Raw genomic sequence first — 22583 nt, forward strand, 5'->3', positions numbered from 1 at the left:
GTATCACAGCAGGATTTTCTTCTTGTCTTTTCCTAATAGCTTTGTCTTTTTGACCATGGCTGAACACCAAGCTGGTAATTTAAGACTCCTGTTATATGATGACCTCTGGACAGCCACAGACACTTGTCTGTCTGTTAGTAAGGTCAGCTTTCCCCTTGTACATTATTTTTCACCCACCGACACTGAATCCAAGCCCAGTTTTATGTCTGGGTTATGCAGTATTCATCATCAGCTTCTCTTCAGCTTTTACCTCCAACAAGTTTTACATGATCATCAAACTTTATCCCCCTTGCCTCACTCTCACCTTCCCCTTCTTTCTAAGAGCATATTGGACAGCAGGAATCCCACTACAGATACCTGGATTCTTGTGTGCTTTGTATGTTTTAACCCTCCTGAAGAAGAGGATATTCCTTTTTTTACCCTGTGGCAGCTGAGTTTCTGTAAGAGATTTATTAAGAGTCCATGGCAAAAACTTACTTGAAATACACATTACGGTGAGCTCAACCCTGTCCACATGCTAGGTTTAAGGAACCAAGGGATTGACACCCTGCTCATACACTCACAAAAAGTTGTATTGACCCCTCATATGTATTCATACCTACACCGTGTTGTAATTTTTACTGATTTGTCTGATACTAGAAATCAGACTGAGTGGTGTGCAATTTTCTTAAAGCCTCTTGGAATCATTTAAAAAGCTGCACTGCATTTACCACCCCCTTTTTTTTTGCCTTTATTGCAAAGGCTGATCTAAGCAATGGGATACGTGCTAAAATGCTTAGCTTAACAGTCTGAACAGTGCGTGTTCACATATGTTAAAGATGGCATGAGTTGATCTAGGCAATTCCTTACCCTGTCTATTTGCTGTAAATCTTTTCTTCTGACCCCTTAGTTTCTTTTTGCATGTCTCCTGTTCATAATAAGAAGGTCAAGGAGCTCCCACAGCTTCTCTTGGCTGAGCAGCAGGGTCTGGTGATGATCCAGCTTTTCTGCTCTGACTTCATCTGCTTTCCAAGCTTGTTTTAAAACCTGGCATCATAGGTCCTGCAGGTTCTCCAGAAAGCTTCCTACTTCTGATGTGCTTGGAAAAGGCTTTACTAGCAACCTTCTGCCAGATGTTCCTCAAAAACCTCTGTTGGATACCACACCGTGTGTTTGCATTTGTCATGCTAGAGTCTATGGTAGTCTCTATTTTTTTTTTTCATCTAGGTGCAATCACCTTTTTTAAAGGTTGTCTTTTCCTTCTCATACCTTTCTGCACTTTGCTGTCCAACCATTGTAGCTTTCTATTTATTTATCTAAAGTATTTTTGGGGATAGCCAGTATATATTTCCTTCAAAACTCTCATAGATGCAATGAGACAATTTTTATGTCACCACTAAATTTTCTTTTCCCTTTTGGCTGCTCTCTTTCATTTCCTTTTAACAAGTTTCCTCATTTCTGTGTTATTTTCTCTTTTGAGGCTAACCATGCAGTAGCAGTAGTTTTGATTTTGCACTTTCATGGGGATGCTAAATTTGAATATCAGGTGGCTTTTCAGCAGAAACCTTTGAAAGCAGACCTTTTGCAGTGGCCTGAGAATTGGTTTTTGACCAAGACTGCTTTAAGGAGGAGACTTGAGTATTATTGAGACAGTTTTGGTATTCACTTGGTCAAGGAAGGATAACTGAGGTCATCCAGTAATTCTGACTTTGCAGTTTCCCAGGTGTTTTGTACTGTGTTACAAAGTCCTGTCTAACAAGTTTCCGAGTATTTTCAGCTTAAAATAAAACATTGCAATTCATGTATCTTAATTTACAGATTTTCAAGCACTTGTGTAGAAAGTGTCTGCTGTTGGTCCTGGTTCTGCTACCTGGTTTTTGTGTGGTTTGTTTAAATGCAGCTTTCTTGAGATGTTTCACACTTGGCTGTTACTACTGTCCTGTCTTTTTTAGGCTATTGAGTTTTTAAGCCCCTCATGCCTAGAGAGTGTGTAGTTCTGAAATGATTATTTTTTCACTCCTGTAAGCTGTCCTAGTTCTTTGTTGTAGAAAACTTTCCAGTGAAATCTTAAAATTTTGGGGCACTGTGGTAACTATTTGAGGGAAGGAGACCTGATCTGCAGGTTAGGAGTCTGCAGAAGGAGATGGCTGGATTAGGAGCACAGATGCAGTCTGCCTTCTCAAGGGTTATTTTTTTTATAGCTTTTGATTGGTGTAATTGCAGAACTTTGATGAGCTGTGAGGCTTGTGGAGAAGAATATTTGGCTTTTTGCTTGGTGTTGGGTGCATTGGGTGTACATTGTTGTTATCTGCTTTGTTTCCTGTCAGTCAAATAATGCCTTAAGCCATTTTTTCCAGAAGGATTGTGAAAGAGAAAGTGGGTAAAAAAATTTCAAGATCCAAATTAAAAGCAACTGCTCAAAACTTGCAGACCTCAGTAAATGAACCGTAGCTGCCTTCAACTCTTTGGTGTTAAAGCTCTGTTAAAATAAGCCTGTTCTGAATTCCTGTTTGAATATGTATTGAAGAACCATGCTTAATAAGCCTGCAAGCTCATCTCTGAAGAACACAAAAATATGCACTTTGCATAGATTCAAAGCGATAAAAATATACATTAAGGATTAAATTCTCCCTGGACAAAATCACTGAGGTCAGTTATGTACCTACGTTATTCTGTTGACAAAAGCACGATAAGGAATAACTATGGAAAAACCGGTTGGCGTTGCTGTTATTGCTGTGGCTCTCGCTGTGTCTCATCTCAATCTGATTTCTTTCTTCATTTCAGAGCTTGCGGATTTGCAGAAAACAATTTCTTTCTCATTAAAGGCCTAATTTAGTCAATTCTTAGCGCTTTTGATAGTAGGATCTGGCCCACAGGCCAAATGAATTGAATACGTGGAATCGTGGGGAGCTGTAAGCACATAAATAATTCTGCTGAAATCTAGTTACTTGGTCTTTTAATGTATATATGCACGTATGTGCTGCTTTAGATCCTGTCCAGCATGTTCTGTGTCTTACAGAATCAAAATTTTAGGGCATAAATATGTTACATTTCCCTGAATCAGAAGAAATATATGCTGTGATGGAATTTGAAATATAACTATTATGAGAGGTTAAATGTGTAATGGTAGGCAGGCATCATTTAATATTAGTATAGAAGAACATATAGAACAAGCTTCAGGTTACAGACAGGAAGGAATTACTGTTTCAGTAAGGTTTGGCAGTGTGTTGGATTTGGTTGGAGCACTTAAAGGAGGTGTGATGCCCTTTCTCTGCTTAATAATAAGTTCAAGCTCCTGTTTATTAGGGGAGAAATAGATACCTGGAATTGCTCCAGACTACTTGGCTGTATAGGCTGAACTGCTTGAATTGTTGGAAATGAGCTGTAAAATGCCTTCCCCATGGATTAGGAGAGTAGATTCTTCTCAGCATCCACCTCTTCCCTCTTTCATCTTGAAATCTGGGCAGATGCAGAAGCATCACTGCTGTGCCCTGTGGCTCACGGGCTTATCTGCATCACATCTGCCACGGTCTTTCCTAAGTATACCTGTCCCAAGTGTACCTTAAGTTGTACTAAGGTTCATCTAAGTTTACCTTAAGTTATCCTAAAGTTTATCTAAGTCTGGTTTTCCCTATGATGGCCACCTTCTCTTTTGCCCTTACTCCTTTGCACCCTCTCCTTAGCAACTGCAAACAAGTCCAGCTTTGATTTGTGTTTTATACCCCCTCACTTGTTAGCTCACTCTTTTATGTTGTTTTTTACTAACAGGTGAGCTTGCTGTTGGCTCTCAAAACTAAAAAAATAAAAGAAATCCTGAACAGCAGCAATGACATTTAGTTAGCTCAAAGTAGATGAGTTAACTTTCCAAGGTAGGCAGTCTTCATACATTTTAACCTCATTTACTGCTTGCCTTTGGGATGCAATGTCAAGTGCTATGTGACTTATGAAAAACTGCTGCTGGCTGGGGACTGGAGAAATTTTAAAATAATTAAGAAATGTTATTATAGGAAGAAAAAAGGCTCTTTAATATTCAGTTTTAAACATGATTTCTGATCACTAAAGTGCTTCAGTACAGCCGAGATGCCTGCTTACCACAGTTAATTTCAAGTTAGCAGCATTTTTCATCAAAGTTGAAATGATCTGTAATGATGGAATGATGCTTCTGCATATCAGCAAGGGATTTTATTTGATGTAAGTATTAATCAACAGCTATTGTAGCTGTATGCCCCTTAATGACTTCAATAAAAGCATCAGAAACTTTTTTATTCCGAACTGTCCCTTGCAGCATGTATTGAAAACCCACAAGTTTATCTAATGAAATACACAGTGTTATTTTCTTTCTGTATTATGTATTTAACGGCTTGGAAAATAGCTTCTCATGAATCACATTAAATACGCTGTCATCCAAAGCAAACGAACATCTCTTTCGCTCTCAAGCAAAATGTTCTTGCCACCTAGATCAGATGGTTAGAAAAGCAAGATTTGGAGGCTCAGGACAAGTGTTAATAATTTTCCTGTATGCTGATGTGTTGCTACCTCTGAGTAGAGAATTGAAGTCCTCTCTTCCAGGCAGGCTGGTGGTTTCCCAGGGTTGAAGGATGGAAAGGGAGCCATCAGCATGTTGAGATGACGGTAGTGCCTTTTGATGTGGTGCAGAAATAAACCTGAAAAACTCCATGTGCTGCTGTGGAAAGGGGAGTTAGCCCACCCCCATCATTAATCTCCCAGAGGAAACAAATTAAACAAAGAGAGAAACTGCAACTTCTTTATGTGTGCACCTTTGGCCGTGCACTCTGGGGCTGCTCCTTTTTTCCCTGCCTTGTGTGCAGGTGAAGAGTGCAAGGCAGAAAGTCCATTGCCTTTATTTCTTTATACCCCTCTTTCCTTCTGCAGAAAAATTCCTCATTTAGCTTTTTTTTTTGCACTTTCTGCCAATAAACAGCTGTACTTAAGCAGGCTTTGTGCCCTTTGCATTGCCAGTGGCTCTATCTACCTCCATGTTTGGTTCAGAGCAGTAGTCTGGTATTGAAGGGAGTCCCCTGCTCATCCCCACTCACTGTGTTTTGCTTTGCTATGCAGAGCGGTTTTGGTACATGCCAGCTAGTTTTGTTTTGGTGGAGACTAACCTTCCAGAGCTCCCACCCACATGTGAGCCAAGTGCTGGTGGATCTAGACCTGCTCTGCAACCCTACGAGGTCCTCCCATGTTGACTTAGGAAGCAGACAGCCCAAAAAGGCCCTCAAGTGATGAGGAGTGCCTGCACCACCCTAAAGTGACTCTTGTGCTATCTGCAAGGTGCCCTCCTGTTTGCTTTCTGCTGCTCCTTCTTGCGCCTTTCCCCTGGAGTGACATCTCTTCCCTTCCTTCACAGGTCTTCTCCACCTCCCCAGCCCTTCCTGAAAACCTTCTTTTTTTCTCCTATTATCCCTTTTTCCTACTGTTATCTGCTGCTGTGCCACTATCTACCCTTCAACCCTTGAGTGAATGTGTCTAGGGTTTGGCCCCTGCGGGTAACAAGGGGGACAGAGGTGACCTGGCTGTGGACCATGGGGTCTGGAGGGACCATCATGTAGTTCTCACCCATCTCACCATCAAGTTTTCACTTGTCTGACCTGACTCTTTGAACCACATGCCTTGGTGCAGAGCAGGAGGAGGGTTTCTTCCCCCAAAAGGGAGGAGGGAACAGGATAGATGCTGCTCTGTCACTTGGAGAAGGTGGAGGAGAAGATTTCTCTCCTGTCCCGTGTTAAATGCTATGTGGAGAAGCCAGCTGTTGCTGTCTGTGTTTCGGAAAATATCAAGGTGGTAATGTTTTTGGAAGTTCTTAGGGTGCTTTAAGGAAATGTCGTATCTTTTACCTCCTGCTTTCTCATCGGATGACTAACAAGACCTTGTTTTCAAAAGGCATAATGCTCAGTCCTTCTGTTTCATAAGTGATATTTTAAAATTGCCCTTTTCCATTTCCCTGCCAATGCTCTTTGATATCTGATGTTATTGCTGCTGTTTGACTTTTGCTTTATTCAGACTGTGGTTGTCCACTGGTTTCCAAATACAGAAGCAAGAATAGTCCTTTCCCAGAGATCAGGTCATTTCAGGAAAACATAGACACAGAGACTGGAAAAACAAAGCAAAAGGGCTAAATCATGACTGGATGTCAAATCTTACACCACATTAAAGCAACATAGGAGCAGAAGTATCATTAAATTATATATGATGTGTGGCAAAGGGTGGGAGGGAAATGGTGGTGGGCAGGAGAAGCTTTTGACTGTCCCAGAGCTGCCTTAGCCATTGTGTAGATAACAAAACCCCTTCTCCTTCCCCTGGAGGACCTATCAGTTGTACAGGCTATTTTTAATGATTTAATCAGTGGGCTTTTTTGCTACGATCAGCACACTGCGAAAAAAGATAAAAGATTTACTGGGGAGGAAGCTGTCTGCTAATTGCTTGCACAGTTTTCTTCATGCAGCTGGACTTGAAGCTACCATCTCTTTTTATTTGAGCCAGCAAACAACAAGCACATGGTGCTAATTTTTGATCCCCTTTGACCTATTTGGATTTCAAGCCACGCACCAAAGGGAAAAAGCTTTGCAGTCTGTTTCTAATTTCTCCACCGATGGGTTGCACTCCCAGCTCCACTTTGCTTGGGAGGAGAGATGCTGGAGATGCCTCCCCACCATCCCCGTGGTGTTGGAGGCAGCCAGTCACGCTGGGGAGGCATAGGGTAATCTTGGTGTGAATAAACAAATTTAAAATGGCATTAGATGAAGGAGGATTAGCAGCAGGACCCGACTGCAGTTATCTGCACACTCACTGGGAAGTCTGGGTACGGGGAGGAAATAATCCCCCAGAAAGACATTTTAAACCTGATTAATAGGTATCAGGTGCTATCGTCTTGTTTTAATAGGGGATGTTATGGGTAATAAAAGTGTGGATACTCAGGGCTGGACTGTAATTCTTCCCCAGACCATTTTTCTGAAGGAAGGGTGAACCTACAGTCCCTGCCTTGGCTAGAATTATGTGTTTATCAAGGAGGCAATGATTTGTTGAATAATTATAATCCAAAATATTAACTGTAGTACTGAATAAAATTTAATATAGACTCCTGAATGTGATTGCTTGTTAAACCTTGTTAAAGTAAACGTGCTGTCAAAACAGACAAATGCTGAAGCAGCTCGAGCAAGGGAATTTTCTGACTCTTGCTAGAAACAACAGTGCGTTTCAGCAGCTGTACCCAGCTTGCAGCAAAAATGTCCACTCTTTTGGTTTACATGTTTTTTAAGTGACTGGTTGTATATTTTACTTTTGCCAGCTATCCCACTCTGTAGCTCTAAACCTGGTCAAGAACTAAGCAGAAATGTGACTTTCTCTTTGCTTTGCCAGCAGAAGCAAAGCTGCACTTATATTTCTTGTTCTTATAGGCATTGCAGCAGCGAATGCCAGTGTTTGCTGTTGAGTTAACGGAGCTATTAAAAGCTTATCAATATTTTAGGCTATGCAATGATGTGTGAACCAAAAGAAAAAAGATTTAGCATCCCAGAATTTTCGCCCTACTGTCAGTGTAGTTGATCACAGCTTTTACTGATGGTGCTTTGCCACTGGCACAAGTGAGGATGACCATCCTGGCTGCCCTATATTATCCAGGTATCACCAGCAGCAGATACCTAATGTAAAGATGATGACCAGGGCAAGCATATATATGATCATCCCCCTGTAACCATCTAATAATTAAAATATAGGGAGAAAAACGTAGAAGCAAACTGAATTACCTGGCTTGCACAACTCACAAGGCACAGTCCCTTCTCTTTGAAAACAGGAAGATTCTCACACAGCCCTTGTTGAGTGTTTCGTTGGTCTATGGATATGGAGGTTATCGATAACTAGTTTGCATTAGCTTGTAGTGTTGCTGTTTTTTTCCCCCCTCAGAAAAACAGTGTAGTTGGTGTGCTCTTCCCATGGCTCAGCACTTAACAGCTTGAAGGTGTCAGAATTAATGAGGGGAAGAAAGAAGTCGCGGTGACGGTAAGTACAGAAGAGAAGATGTAAAGAGAAGATAAGTATTTGAGTCATAGCTTAAACCTCAGATGGAGAGTTAGAACAATATTAACCTTGTTATATAATTTAGTTACTTCTATACAGCATGACCAGACCCTTTTTTATCTCTGAGTGTTACTTACATTACACAACTGTCTGGTTTTGGGTCTTCTGCCCTTTTCCATGGACATCTCTCAGATACATCTTGTTACCTCAGATACCTAAATCTCCTGTGGATGGGGTCTTGCTTGGGTTTTGAATTTGTTTAATAGATGAAGTTCCCCAAAATGCAGCTTCTCCTGAGGGCAGAGATGCATAACCCTGGGGAGTGGATGTGACATGCAGAGGCATTAATCCAGCCCATACTCTGCACCCTACTCTGTGCTATTTAAGCACAACAAAACCATTAGGAAAGATCTTTAATACTCAGCGCATAACACCACAGCGTTTATACATGGCTTAGATTCTCCAAAAGCAATATTGAGAGGGAAAAAAAAAAAGGTTTTTTTCAGTTGTCATAACAAAACCAGCCATTTTTTCCAGTCAGGTCTGCAACTTGCCCCATGGGGCTGGAGGTGAAGCGGTTTGTAGGAAGGGATATCTCCAAATTGGGGAAGCTTCTGGGTCATGGGGAAAGGTGTGCAGAGGTGGACACCCTGTCTGCTAGCGTGGGCGCTTACAGGGAAATGGAAAGAATTCTGGCTGGGATTACTTTTATAGGCAATGAGAGGTGATGGAACAGCAGGAACAGAGGGATTTGAGGCTATCGTTGGTGCTCTCATGGCATCCATAAGCCACCCTTTAAAAAGCAAATGTAAAGTAAACAGGACTAGATGATAGCTGATGGGACAAGTTTCTAAAAATGTGTGCTCGCTCCAAGTAGTTTGTGCTCAAGAGAAAAAAGTCTGGAGCCTTCATGTGATGGGCTCAGGAACTCATGTATTTTGATGCAGCTTTTAATCGTCATTACCTGAGATGGCAGGGAGCAGGTCGGGGATGGGTTATTTAACTGTTCTGTTGGAAATGCTGCTGTTGGGAAATAAGAAAAGAGTTTAAAAGTGTGGAATTATTGTAAGGTTCATTTGGTAAACTGCCTCTTTAATCACAGACAAGCGCAGCTTTTGTGTTGTTGAGGTTTCTATATGCCTAACCTTCCTAGTGCACGACCAAGATGTAGCTTAACTTTTCTGGATTTCTCAAAATACTGTTCTTCAAACTCATATCTGAAACTTCAGCATTATTTGTAGATGACAACAATGCAGTAAGACTTTGTACAATGCTAAATTTCAGAAATATATGCAGTATTTTTCTGAAAACACGTAGCTGAAAATGGTTCAAGGTAACAAAATCTTCACTTCTGCTGCTGTACTTGGACAAGTCCATGGTTGTTTGTGCTGACTAAAGTTTATGCAGCCAGTGGTTAGAAACCTAGGTGAATTTTAATTTAAATGTGGTAAAGCCAGGGTTTTTTTCTCCTGATGACATCACAGAAAGTAATTAAAGGTCTGGTATAAAATAACATTTCAGGTTTGTAGTGAAAGGAGAGAGAAGGTCAAGGAGAAATGTGGCAATAAGAATTTAAATAGTCGGGTTCAAAACGTCATGGCTTTGTGCTGAGGATGATATTTTCCTTAGAGCCTCTGAAAGGTGGATAATTTTTCCATTCATTTCTTTTCCTCGGTGTCTTTTTCATGATGAAACAAATATCCCAGGAGAAGGGGAGCACCAGCCCTGGAGCCTTGTGCCTCTCGGGCAAGGGTTGTGCCCTGGCTCTGCCTTTCTCTTAGTTAGGAATGTGCAATTATCTCAGTGTTGTGATTATTTCCATTTTGTAGAGTCCTACTAGGGCCATTGCTGCATAGTAGATTATAGGGCTCAGCTGTCATTGATTTTACACTATTCACAGAATAATTTATTCCGTCACTTTGCTTAATATTATACAGTCCAAAAATCCTTCATTTATGTACGTGTCCTTTTGCTTAGCGGAATAAGTTTGCTACTAATTCTGCTAATAACATCACGTGGAAAGGAAATTCTTTACTTTGCTTTACATACCGATAGCTGCATTTTTGCTTTTCCTTTGTATTTATAGTTTTTGTGCCATCATTTCAGAGTACGTTGTACGTTTGCTTATCAAAAGCCCCAGTGGCAAAATAAATTCAAGACACGCACTTGAACTGACTCATACGTAAAAGAAGTAAAAATATATGACAAAGCCCCTTCCATAAAAGCTATGAAGCAGCTCTAAAAACCGGTGGTGTCATCCTCCTTTTGGAAACCGTGGAGCCAAGCATACGGCAGAGGCTGCTTTACAGATCCAGCCGTGTGATGCATCGCAGGGACGGCTGCATTAGAAGGGAGGGTCTGGGAAACATGAATGGGACCCTGGGGATCCCATTACCTCCTGCAGCAAACTCTCCACTGGAGCTGTAACAAGTTTTTATGCATACCAGGGCTGAGAAAGTTAGCACAGAGATATTTTGGTACTTGTTACATAAAGAAAAAAACCAAAACCACTCATCTATTCCATACTATGCGCTGCTTTAATTAGCCTTTTCAATCAATAAAAAGCATCTTGCCAGAAAGGTGTCCCTGGTCAATTAGTTACACATAGTGAAGGCATATATGGCACTTTTCTCGTTCTTATTGTTATTCATGAATTAAAGTGTCCCGCGGTGCAGAATTATAAGTGAGAGTGTCTGGCTGTGTAAATGGATTTCCACATGGCTTCCTGCTGATCTATCTGGTTGAATAAGCTTTATGGGAAGTTGGCTGTAGGAGCTACTTTTCTAGCTAAATAGTCAAGTAGCACCTAGTGCTGGGGGAAAAAAAAAAAAAAAAAAAAAAAAGAGTAGTAAAGTAATGGTTTGATGGTTTGTTACTTTTTAGAAAGTATCATTAATTTTGCTACATGTGAACAGTTCTTAAAAAAACCGTCTTCCTTACAAAACCATTCTAGATAACTCAAGAGTGGAAAATAGATTTCTTGGACCTGTATGATGTTGTCCTTCAGAAAAAATCAGTTGATGAAGCTGAAACTCCTCCTCATTTTAGGTCTTTTAGTATCAAGATCTGTTGCAGAGCTCAGTGCTCTCACTGGAGTAAGGATGGAGGAAAAGACCTTATCGCTTTGTGGCTTGCTGGGAAGTTAGACATTTAAACCATCCTTTTCCCTTTTTGCCATGGCTGCTGGAAGTCTAGTGATGACTCTGTGGAAGGAAGAGGATAACTTCCAGCTGGCTTTAGGTGTTAGCACCACCTTGGGTGGTGATGGAGCAATGAAAGAGCCATTGCTTACTTTTGAGGTGAAGAAATGGGCATGCCTACTGGAGAACTGGTGAATTCAGGAGAGCTGAAGTCTTAGCAAAGCTTTCTACCAGCAGTGGCAGAGACATTTCCCTCTCTTATTTTCTAGTGATACCAATATAGAGTGCTTTATAACTTTCACAAATGTTGTGAGGCATAATTATTGCTTATAAAGTGCTTCAGCTTTCTTTTTAGAAAAGGCATTGCTTCTTTTCATTATTTCAACAAGCAGACATTATCTGGCATCCCTTTATCCTTAAAGCAATATTTTTGTTCAAATAGAGTATAAAATATCTTTCGTATTTTCCAATCACTCCTAAAATACTCATACCCATTACAATTTTCAAGCATATGTGTCTTTAGGATACCAACCGCTGGCTTTAAAAATTCATTTAAACCTTTACCCCCTATGAATAATCAAACTAGTTCTAAACCTGTGCAGATCATCTTAAAATTAACCCCAAGTTCTGCCCTGTAGGTTTGTGTTTTCATGCCTTCTTGTTGTATTTATTTTTCTACTGACTAGCCAAGCCACTGTACTTCCCAAGATCAATTTTCAGGGTGAACACCAAAATGTGTATATTTTTCAAATGAGAAGTATGAAAGAGGCTCTTTCAGCAGAAGGACCATCAAAGGGATGCTTGTCCAGCCTGGACAGCTTCAAGAAATGGAACAACTTGTGGGATGTATTTATACTGTCTTTACAGATTCTTCCATAAGGCTCTTGGCAGTGTTCCGGCTCAGACCCCAGGAGCCACAGGTATTGCAGCCTGGGATTTTCCTCTGCTTTTAGGACCTTTTTCTCTTTTTGTCCTGATGCCGTGAAGTCACACGCAATTTTTCTGGCCCATTTCTGTTTTCTAGCAATTCCTCCCTTCCCAAAATGCAGACCCCTGGTGCTGTCCCACCTGTACTGCAGGAGACTGCATTCCACATTGAGGAGTCTCTCTGAGATGCCTCATCTCTTTATTATTACTTTTTCCATTGCTTTTTTAATGGTCTCCCAAGCTGCCTTCTTCATTTATCAGTGCCTTCCCTTCCAAATTAAGCAATATTAAGATACCTCCTTTAATTGGGTATATTCAGTTTCCTTGTTCTTGGGGCTCCTTTAGGCAATGAACTAGAACTGATTTGTAGGTCTCTTTAAAATGTGAATGTATTACTTTGCTCATTACTCTTAGACACAGGTTTCTTGGTAGTGCTTTCATGATCTAGGCATGCCAGTGAAGTGATGCATCCCAGGCTGAATCTCACACCCCCATAGGACGTTTGGGTTGTTTTCTCCTTTTCCTTTTGCAAATAATTGGAGACATTTTACTTCAACCCCTCTTGTGTTCATTGCATTAAATTAGTTATTTAAGCAACTAAATTTTAGGCTTCTGACCTGCATCAGACCCTCTTGTTTTCCATTAATCTCACCTAACGCATATCACTCTCCATCAAACTCAAAATAGCACTTGAGAGTATTTTTGTGGCTTTCAAATTGTTCTGAATAGATTGTTCTTAAACTACTTTAAGGAACTATTTCACCTTTCATCTTTTCTATGGATGTTCAATACTACAATTTCTTAAGAAGTCTGCGAGCTCTTGCTCATACGAGGTAAGTTTAATTAAGAACCTAGAAAAACTTCTGTATCATAGGAATGTAAGAAGAAGAGAACTACATTTATACAGAAGGGATGAATAAGAGATGACATAGTAAAGGGTATGTAAAATAGCAGTTAGCTTAAAAGAGCATATTGGGGCATCTGATTAGCAGGTTTTGTACTACAGATGATGTGGATGTTTTGAAATTCCAAGGAAAAAGAAATTATACAATTAAAGACTTTCATAATGCTTAATTAATCCTCATCACAACTTCTCATTAAGGCCAAGAAGTTACAAGTCTTCAGAAGAGGACTGAGATATTTTGGGGAGGTAATAGGAAGATTGTGAATTATGTTAGATAAAACCAATATATACCCTGAGCCAAACATTATGGGCTTTAAATTAATAAAAACACCCAGGCTGGGGTTGTTCCTGAATAATTCATGAGGAGACATGTAGTTTTCTTTGAAATGTTCAGTGAAGGTGCTTATTAAGGCAGAAGGTTGGATTACTAAGTTCACTCTTCTGGCAAGAAAAGTCCTGGGCTCCTACGTAGTATCTAATACAGATTATTGTACTTAGCACTGACTGATAGATGTTGTCAGATCTTAAGTGTAAGGGTATTTTAGGTTGTAAGCTGTATGATGGAGGAGTAAGGATGGAATCCTCTCCATTGAAGTCAACTGCTGTTTGGCTTGAAGCTTTGCAAGGGCCTCAGGGCTCTCACAAGTCGGCTAAACTCCAGTTGCCATTTTTATACATATTCATTCCTCTCCTGCTGCAATACAGGATTTTCACAGAGGAGATTGCCCACAGCAAAGGAATCAAAAAGGCAAGACCTCCCTGGGGTAGACATGGGGGGAGCTTGGGGTAGCACCGGCTTTTCCTCTGAATCAGACCCATGAACAGTGGGGATAGCCAGCCCATAGCACAGATGGGAGAAGTCTCCCCTCAGTGTCCTTCAGACACCATGTACATCCCTTCCTTTGAAGAACAATAACAGCATAACATGGGCGGTGGGATGAATTGATCCTTTTTTAATTTTAATTTTAAGTAAACCATTGTGTTGAACCCACAGAGCCCAGTCACTTCAGTGGGAGAAGGAGCCAGCCTGCATTCTCCAGCATAACATACCAAAACCAAAGTAAAACCCATAGTCAATTCTATTAATTATAATTAAATATCAACTGTGTTATTCTATTTACTGATGTCTTACTAAAGATGAACAGAAATTGTGGTCATAATTTCCACTGAGTCATTTCTACAGTACACCTCCAGTGTTTCATTTTGTTTGCCCCAGTTTTTCCTGGATGCCTTCATCACTAATGTTACTACCCCTGAAATGTGGTTCAGTGACTTTTCAATACCAGAGGTGATTTTATTCTGGTGGAAAAGAGCAGTGCTTGTTAAGAACATTTTCCATCAGTTTCTTTTCTTGGTCAGATCTGATCTTATCCAGGTCTGTTTCATCCCTATGCAAAGTGTATATAGTTCCTTGGGGTGTCCAGGGTCTTCGTAGTTTATTGTAGCAAAACCAGAGCTATCTGGAGCTATCTTGAGTCATGTCCTCCCTGCTTTGTTTCCTCCTCACATAACCTGCATATATTATTAGTCACCACTGAGACCAGTGCTTAAACAGCAGCCAAAGCCAGTTCTTTAAAAAGTAATACAATTCTGAGACTTGCCCATTAATCTGTTTTTGAATGTTTTATCTATTTAGTATGAAAAAATACCCGTTTTCATAGGTCTGCAGCAATCTTGATTCCTTAATGTGTTTCAGGACCAACTTGCGCTTTGGGTACTATGAAAGTGCAAATGGTGTATGGTTTTCAAAAGAAGAGGACTTACATCTCATGGAAAGTGAAGATTATCTTACCTGTATCTACACTACATGTAGGTGAAATCTTGCATCCCCTGCTGGGAAGCTTGGTGGATGCGTTAGAGGTGACGTTCATGGGTGCAGCCTCTTCCTGTGAGGTTTCTCACAATTGCTAGCTCTCTTTAATGAGAAATAATCCCAGATACAAATTCAAAAGCATCTCTTGCTTTAACACTCATGTGTGGTTGTGCCAAAGTGTTGAGGATTTTCTTGCCTCCCCTCCTCAGCATTGGGCACTGGGATGGAGTGTGATGCTAAGGAGGAAGGGCTGGGGTAGGTACAGCATGATGATAACTGCACCCTTCACTGCAGTATCCATGGCAAAGCAGAGGCTCTTTTTAATTGAAAGATCATGCAAACCCAAATAAGAAATGAATTTTATTTATGACCTGAAAAGAGCTCAAGTATTGAAGCAGTTGTTGCCTTTGAACATCAGTTACCCTCACTCCTCCACATGAGCAACACAGCCCAGGAACTTCTGCGCAATAGGGTTTTGTAACGCACATAATACAGATGTTTTTGTTGGCAAAATTCGAGTTAGTAAAGCTCGGGGAGGGAGATGGGGAAAAAAATGTGAAAGATCAAAGTAAAGTTGAATTCTGGAGATACCTACTTCAGGTCACAGTAGTATGCTGACAATTTCAGGCACTCACAAAAGTGCATATTTGACCTCTGCTTCAAAGACCAATACCAAATGGCCAGTCTGCAAAGGGGTGGATGGAGATGATAAAACCTCATCCTTACTCATGCACCTACACCACAGCAGAGAATTGCCACTATGTGGGCAAAAAACCCCTGTTTGTAGCCCAGCACCATGAGAAGGACCACGGCTGGGGCGTCCTGCTGCCATCCTGACACCATACCCCAAAAATTCACTGCACGGTGTGAAGCGCTGCCATAATGCCAGCATTGAGCATTAACACTGTGACACTCAGCATCGAAGATTATCCTGCGCTCCATGGTTAGGATCAGTATTAGGCCCGCTGGAATTGTTTTGCCTTTTCTTGTCCTTCTTGATTCTCCTTAATTCCTGTCCTGCTCTCTGTGTACTAGGAAAAGCCACAGCTCTGGCCCAAGAATGCAAAATAAATTTGACATTTTCTGCTGTTTCTGTGGGTGTGTTTTAATTTTTTATTACTAAACATTTTTAACAAACTGTTCCAGTTTAGGAGCCCATGGATATAAACTGTACTGGGAGAAAGAGCATATTTAAATGTTTATCTGTCGTTGCTTGAATGCTGCGTATTTCCTTGGCCAAATGTAAAATCACTCCTTTGCACAGTATGAGGTGATAAAATCCCCCTGGGGAGTGACGGGAAAGGACCTATTGAGAAAACAGATAGCATTGGGGTGAAGTCGTCATCGTACCGGTGCCATTGTTGTTAGAAACTTGAAACAGAAACATCTGAGAACAGAGAAATTCATTCTTGCTCCAGCTTTTAAATACATCCCCTCTGCATCATCCTATGCTGCAGCCCAAAACCGAGTCTGCTGGGGCCCCGTTCATGATTCACAGTGTGTCTGGTGGGGTAAAACAATTCAATGTGCTCCTTCTGTTTAGTTAAATGTGCTTTTCAGCATCATTTTATACGATACACATGATGAAACACAACTAACTGGAAATGACTCTGTTCTCCCCGACAGTAATTTGCACAATAATCCCTGCAAAATCAAACCCAAGTGGAAGGATGGTTCAATCTGAGTGGAAATTTTACGTATCGTTGCTGCCAGAAAGGCCCAAAGGACATGAAGGTGCTGCTACTCCTTTGCCTGAGGCTTTCCTGGGCAGATAAGCAAACAGTTATTTGAATAAAATAGCCTAAAAGCAAAAGCGTGGTGATGAATTCTGGCTTGCAATGCAAGGCAATAAAAAGTTTCAGGTCCGATAACACCACCAGCGAGTGCTTGAGCTGAGGATGATTCACTCGGTGATCCTTGAAAAACTTGGAAAGGCTTCACTGAGCATGTAAAAACTTGGAAAGATGCTAAAGGATTGCAAGGCCGTATGAATATTGCATTTCATTTTGAAATAATGCACCTATCTGGGCACTATTCTGGTGGTTGCTCTGATTTTAAGGATTTAAAGCATCTTTTAATGTTTTACTGATAAAGCTTTGCTGCACTGGCTGTGGTTAAAAGGACATTTTGCAATTGATCTGGCTTTGCACAAAAGGAACCCATGCTTAAAATCTGTCTTGGGAAGATGGTTTTCCAATAATGCTATGCAAAATGATGCTTTATTTTTGGGTGCATCTTAGCAACTGCTCCTGGAGGACTTCCCCAGGTATATTAACATATAGTAATATATAACACATATAAATAATAATAAGTTGCTCTTCTGTAAATACTTTTTTTCACTTAAAACTTTGCAATTTCCCTCCCCCTCCCCTGTTTCACTGCCTTTGCATGTGATGCAGAGAAAAGGAGTAGCTCAGATCTGAGCCTGAGGTTCATGATTTTCAGCTGCTGGGTCCACAAGAAGAAAAGAAGCAAAAGAGCAAAAACTTTGTCCTTCAGCAAGCTGGAGACATGACAGCAGTATTAAAAATTAAGATAATTAAGCCTTGGAGAGGATCAGTGATGAATAGTCCCTATTATTTAGTGCAATAGATGGAGAAAATCTGAATACTTACTCTAATTTTTATGGAAGTATGTATTATACCCCTACTGACACCAAAATGATACTGTAATTCATAGCGGTGTAGACAGTAAAGACCAGATAAAAACTGCAGTTTCAAACATGGTGCTGTGGTTTCAGAAGGAGACTTATCAAAACCAAGATGTTGCAAACGTCTTTTAAGAGTGCAAAGCCAAGCAAGAAGGCGGCAGCCTTCTTGGGCTTCCTCTCCTCAGCACCGTGTCCTGTTCCTGTCCCTGTCCACCCTCCCCAGTGTCCCTCTGGCTCCAGCTCGGTGGTGCAGAGCACCAGGGTGGCCCCACCGGGGTCTGTGGCTGCACGGACCGGTGGTAAAATCCCATCGGGTGGTGGGAAGATCTGCGGGCTCAGCTGCAACCTAAAAACCTGCTTTTAGTTTTCCTCTTTTACATCACCCTGAAATTGTGCCTGCCTTGGACAGGGAGAAAACACTCAGAGAGGGTCTGAGCTGCTGAATCCATCAAGTTTGTGCTGTGTCATGAAGGATATGCATATATGGTCCTTTACAACCAGAGAAAATACCTTTATCTTGCATTGCTTTATGTTCAAAGACCTCCCAGAACATGAGTGAGACAGTGGATGTGGATAAACCAGCCAGGACATAACCCAAGCTTTTGGCTGTATTGGGGACTCTATAGCCCTGGGGATGTGTTTTCACCTGTTTAAAATGGGATGTATTTTCATAGGTTTGAAATTGCTTATTGAAATTGTTTATTTGCTTCAGTCGGTGCTTTTCATGTGGAGAGGGGTCCAAATCTGAAACAACTGACAGAAATAATTTCAGTCAACTTGTTATCAAAAATTCGGTACTGACCACGATGAACACTTCAAATTTAAACTTTAATGATCATATCTCCACTCCTGTGCAGTTTTGACCCATGAAATCCCAATTCTTTTGCTTCAGCCCTCACTGCTCTTCCCTTGTTTATCCAGGAGCATTTTGCTTTGGTTTCAGCCCTTGCACCACCGCATCACTTTCAGCTGGAATTTCAGATTCAGATGAATCCATTTCTCAAAGGAAATCTTGCTGGAAAGCATAAGAAGCTGTGCCTTACCTGGGGTTAGTTTAACCATTCAGTGCTTTAGCCATGTTTTTCTAATTATCTAGCGCCTTTCTTAGGAGGTCACATCAAATCCTTATTTTTATGGGATTGCTCATCTCTAACTCACAATTAAAATATTCTGCAATGACTGCAGAATGCCTGACATCATCTGAGACCCTCACCTGGAGAGCTATAGCATATAATCAGTCATTTAGAGGTCCCAGTCCTTGGCATCCCTACTTTTATCTGTTCCTCAGAGTGAAGGAGGAGTGTACATGACAATATACATTTTATAATATACCTTAGTTTGTGAGCATGCATATTGTTGCTTTATAGTGTTGCTACTTCTTTTGCATGCCAGCCAAAATCTTGGTGGCTTCTAGGATGATCAGTGATTGCGTTATGTGCTGTTGGAAAGATAAAACGAAACCCCAGCTGTAACATTTTAGTATGAAAAAGTGTAAAAGAGGCAATAAGCTTTAATTGTAGTATAACTCCAGTTTAGCTGATTTGATTTCAGTATAATATTTTATATTATTGAGTAGTCTTAGGAAACTCTCATTAAGGATATATGTACACACATCTGTTTTCATAATGTTATTTATCATATCTTTTTATGGTTGTAGTTCTTGCAGTCAGAGAATGTGATATTCTACTGAAATCATGCTTCACAGAAAATTTTACCTCCAACATACAACACACTCTCTTTGCAGAGGGACGGACAAGATCTCTGCGTCACCTCTGTCTGTATCTGTTATAACTCAGTGATTCACAGCGGAATTGACTTTGTGGTATACATCTCATATACATGTTTTTCATCTTGGGCGTTCATAAATATCTCTCTTTGAAGTTGTCAGTATCGTCAGACCTTACAGAATTTGTACTGTTCCTTCAGTAAACCTCTAACACATTTACAGAGGATTTTAAGCATCACAGGAGGTTATGCTCGCACCTGATTATAAGGGTCTTATTGACATTTAAAGCTGTACTGTAATTAGCCATTATTAAAACATCTGTTTAGCATTAGGCAGGATAAATGTGAATATAAAGTATGAATAGTGATTATAATTAGCAGTGCAGAAGTGCATTGTCTGCCCTTAACTCTTTCTGAGCTGCATGGTCCTTGTGAGCGGGCTGGTACACAGCGGTGTGTATCATTAGAGGGTATACATATGTATATATTAAAATATACATTATACAGTATATCGTAATATGATATATAATTGCATATAATATGTCTATAAAATTTTATATAATATTACATACATTATATAGGAAAATGTATATCATAGAATCCTAGAATGGTTTGGGTTGGAAGGGACCTTAAAGATCACGTAGTTCCAACCCCCCTACCATGGGCAGGGGCACCTTCCACTAGACCAGGTTGCTCAAAGCCTCATCCAGCCAGGCCTTGAAAGGCCAGGCCTTACATATATATGTGTGTATATATGTAATTTTGTGTATATAGTCTTATATATAAATATAGTTGTATGTATATATATGACTTGGGTTACTAGAGGGTACCAGAGGAATGTGACTTGTTCTAGGCTCACTAAGTCAGCCTCTGGTTCTTGTGCTCCCATGAAGGTTGCCAGCTGCGGAGATTTGTTTTTTACAGAACAATTCTTAGCAGCAATATATGGATCTTCATTTTGCTCAAGAGGTACTAAATTGCATTTGCCGTTTACCTAAGTGCATTAAGAGATGGCGTGAAAACATACCTAGCACGGGCCATGCAGCAGCGACTCTTTCTGGTCTTTGGGGATTGATATCAAGTACGATGTAATGCTTCATAAAGCATCTGGTGAGCAGAGGAGAATCAGTAAATGTTTGCCACTTATCTGGCTCCATGGTACCCGTGTGAACCTCGAAGATAGGTAGTATCTTTGCAGCTGTATCTGAACCCATTGTGGGAAGGAAAATCCACTGAGTACCTTCATCATTCACTACGTATGTGAAAAATAAGAGTTAGCTCATTGCCATCAGTCACTGATTTAAGGTATAATGACATAGAGCTTATAAATGTGTCTGACGGGCCAAGGGACTCTGCTATTCTGAGGCCACGCTCTTAACGGACTGTCATGGACTCCAACAGGAATTTGATCCCAGGTGCTGATCAATCACGTCCGTTAAGGACCAGCGGGCCAGGATCGGTACTGGGATGAAACCTTTTATTTTTCAGAGCTACTTGTTTGCATAAGATGATGGATCCGATAAAATACATTGGGAAGCAGCAGCAGACAGAATTATTTATAGGAAGGATACCCTGTCTTTCAGAATTCCATGAGACAATAGAAAAAAAAAAGGTGAATTTAAGTATTTGTTATTGTCTGAGCTTACCCAACTAGAGATGTCACCTTAATAGTCATGCATTTGTTATGAAGACTGTATGAACTAAATATAGGTGAAAACTTGAATTTTACTCTAAAGGATGGCTGTACTTTGGAAAAAATACTTCTGATGAACTAATAAGATGTGTTCACGGTATGTGTGCATGATAGGGCACCGGGATGCTGTTGGGTGTTTTAGTCCAACCAAAAAAACCCCCGACCTGTATTTCATCACTGTTTTCATATTCACTACATTATCAGTGTTTTTGCCATTCATGACCAAGCAAGTCACCTTTTCACCTTGTGTAACAATCGTACATTACACTGAATACAAACCATCCTGAAATGGCCAGGCTGGCTGAAATCACCTACATTTGTTCACCTAGACAGAAAGCACCTACTTTACAAGATAGTATTTTCCTGCTTTTAGTGAATTTACTGGGATTTTTCTAAATTTTAATTGAATTGATACCAACCCTTATCATCATTTGCCAGTACAACAGGAGACCGTTGTTTTGAGTAAGGTCCTCCCCACAACCCTGTTGAATAATAGTCATTCTTCCTCTAGGATAGAGTTCATCTACAAATCAATTAAAACACCTATTTTGCAGAAGACAGTAAAAAAAAAGAAAAATAGAGATGCCATTGACATTAATTTTCTCTTCCACTCTAAAGATAGTGAAAGACTTTTTTTTACAGAAATCTCTCATACTAAAGATATAGGTCATTCTTTCTCATCAGTTTGATTATAAAGCTAAAAACACTTCTCAAAAAGGAATTTCTGTCTTGAAAATGAGAAGAGGCTTTAAATGATGTGATGCAATCACTTCTGCAATGCAATTTGAGAAGACAAATTTGAATTTGCACTTTGAAGGTTTTACATCCTGTAAGTGCTGTTAGGGATAAAAACTCATTAACCAGCATGTTTGTGAACTAAAGGACTAGCAAATAAAAGCAAAGTCATTTCTTGGATTTTTATGTGTGATAATATTTGTAAATATTTTATTGAAAGTAATTTTGCGCATTTCTGTTTCCTGTAGTGAAATGGGATATGGGGATGAAATTTATTGCAATTACTCTCCGGAAAAAAAAAACCAAAAAACCCCAAACCAAGTTCAGAGGTCTTTAGATTTAATTGAACTGTTTCTCTAAGAAGAAACTCTATTGGAAACTATATGTATGCAAACATTTATGGTTGATGCAAAAGTCTAATCCACATTTAAGATGAAAATCTGGACCAGTTGAGGTTCTGTGCATCCAATTCACATAATCCGGTTTTCTTTAAGCATCTGTACTTTATGCAGTGGTAATCTGTCATGCTTGGTTGTACGACGGGACTTTTCTTCTGAAGTATATGATGTAGCGTATGGTGTGTAACACTGAAGTCTTAGAATTTATCGGAGACCTAAAAACTAAAGTTGGAAAAAAATTACTCAAAGCCTTCAGAATCGGGAGGTGTTCAATTTTTAGTATATAACAGGACTCGGTTCTGGAAAATCTCTTGAGGTCAAGGAGAAATTTGTCATCTACTTTGAGAGTAAGATAAAACCTTAATTAATTTTGCTGTCTTGGAAACAGGATAATGCGCTAAAAATTTCCCCAGATCACTCAGTGTCATAGGCAATGATGTGTCCCAGGTTACAATGAACTGACCCCCTATTTCTTGCTTGCTTTCAGCCTGCATTGATTTCTTCCCATCTCATGGTTGCTTTTAGGCTATCTTTCCAAAAGCTCATGTACTACAGCTAAAACTGAGAATATTTCAGATCATT

General features: G+C 40.2%; 1 protein-coding gene across 2 annotated transcripts in view; it reads left to right on the top strand.

Moving 5' to 3' along the window:
- The window catches only part of PRKG1 (protein kinase cGMP-dependent 1), a 533626-nt gene that overhangs the window by 307220 nt on the left and 203823 nt on the right, over nucleotides 1–22583 (top strand). The window lies entirely within an intron of this gene.

The sequence above is a fragment of the Strix aluco genome, chromosome 7 (assembly GCF_031877795.1).
Source record: "Strix aluco isolate bStrAlu1 chromosome 7, bStrAlu1.hap1, whole genome shotgun sequence".
Lineage (NCBI taxonomy): Eukaryota > Metazoa > Chordata > Aves > Strigiformes > Strigidae > Strix > Strix aluco.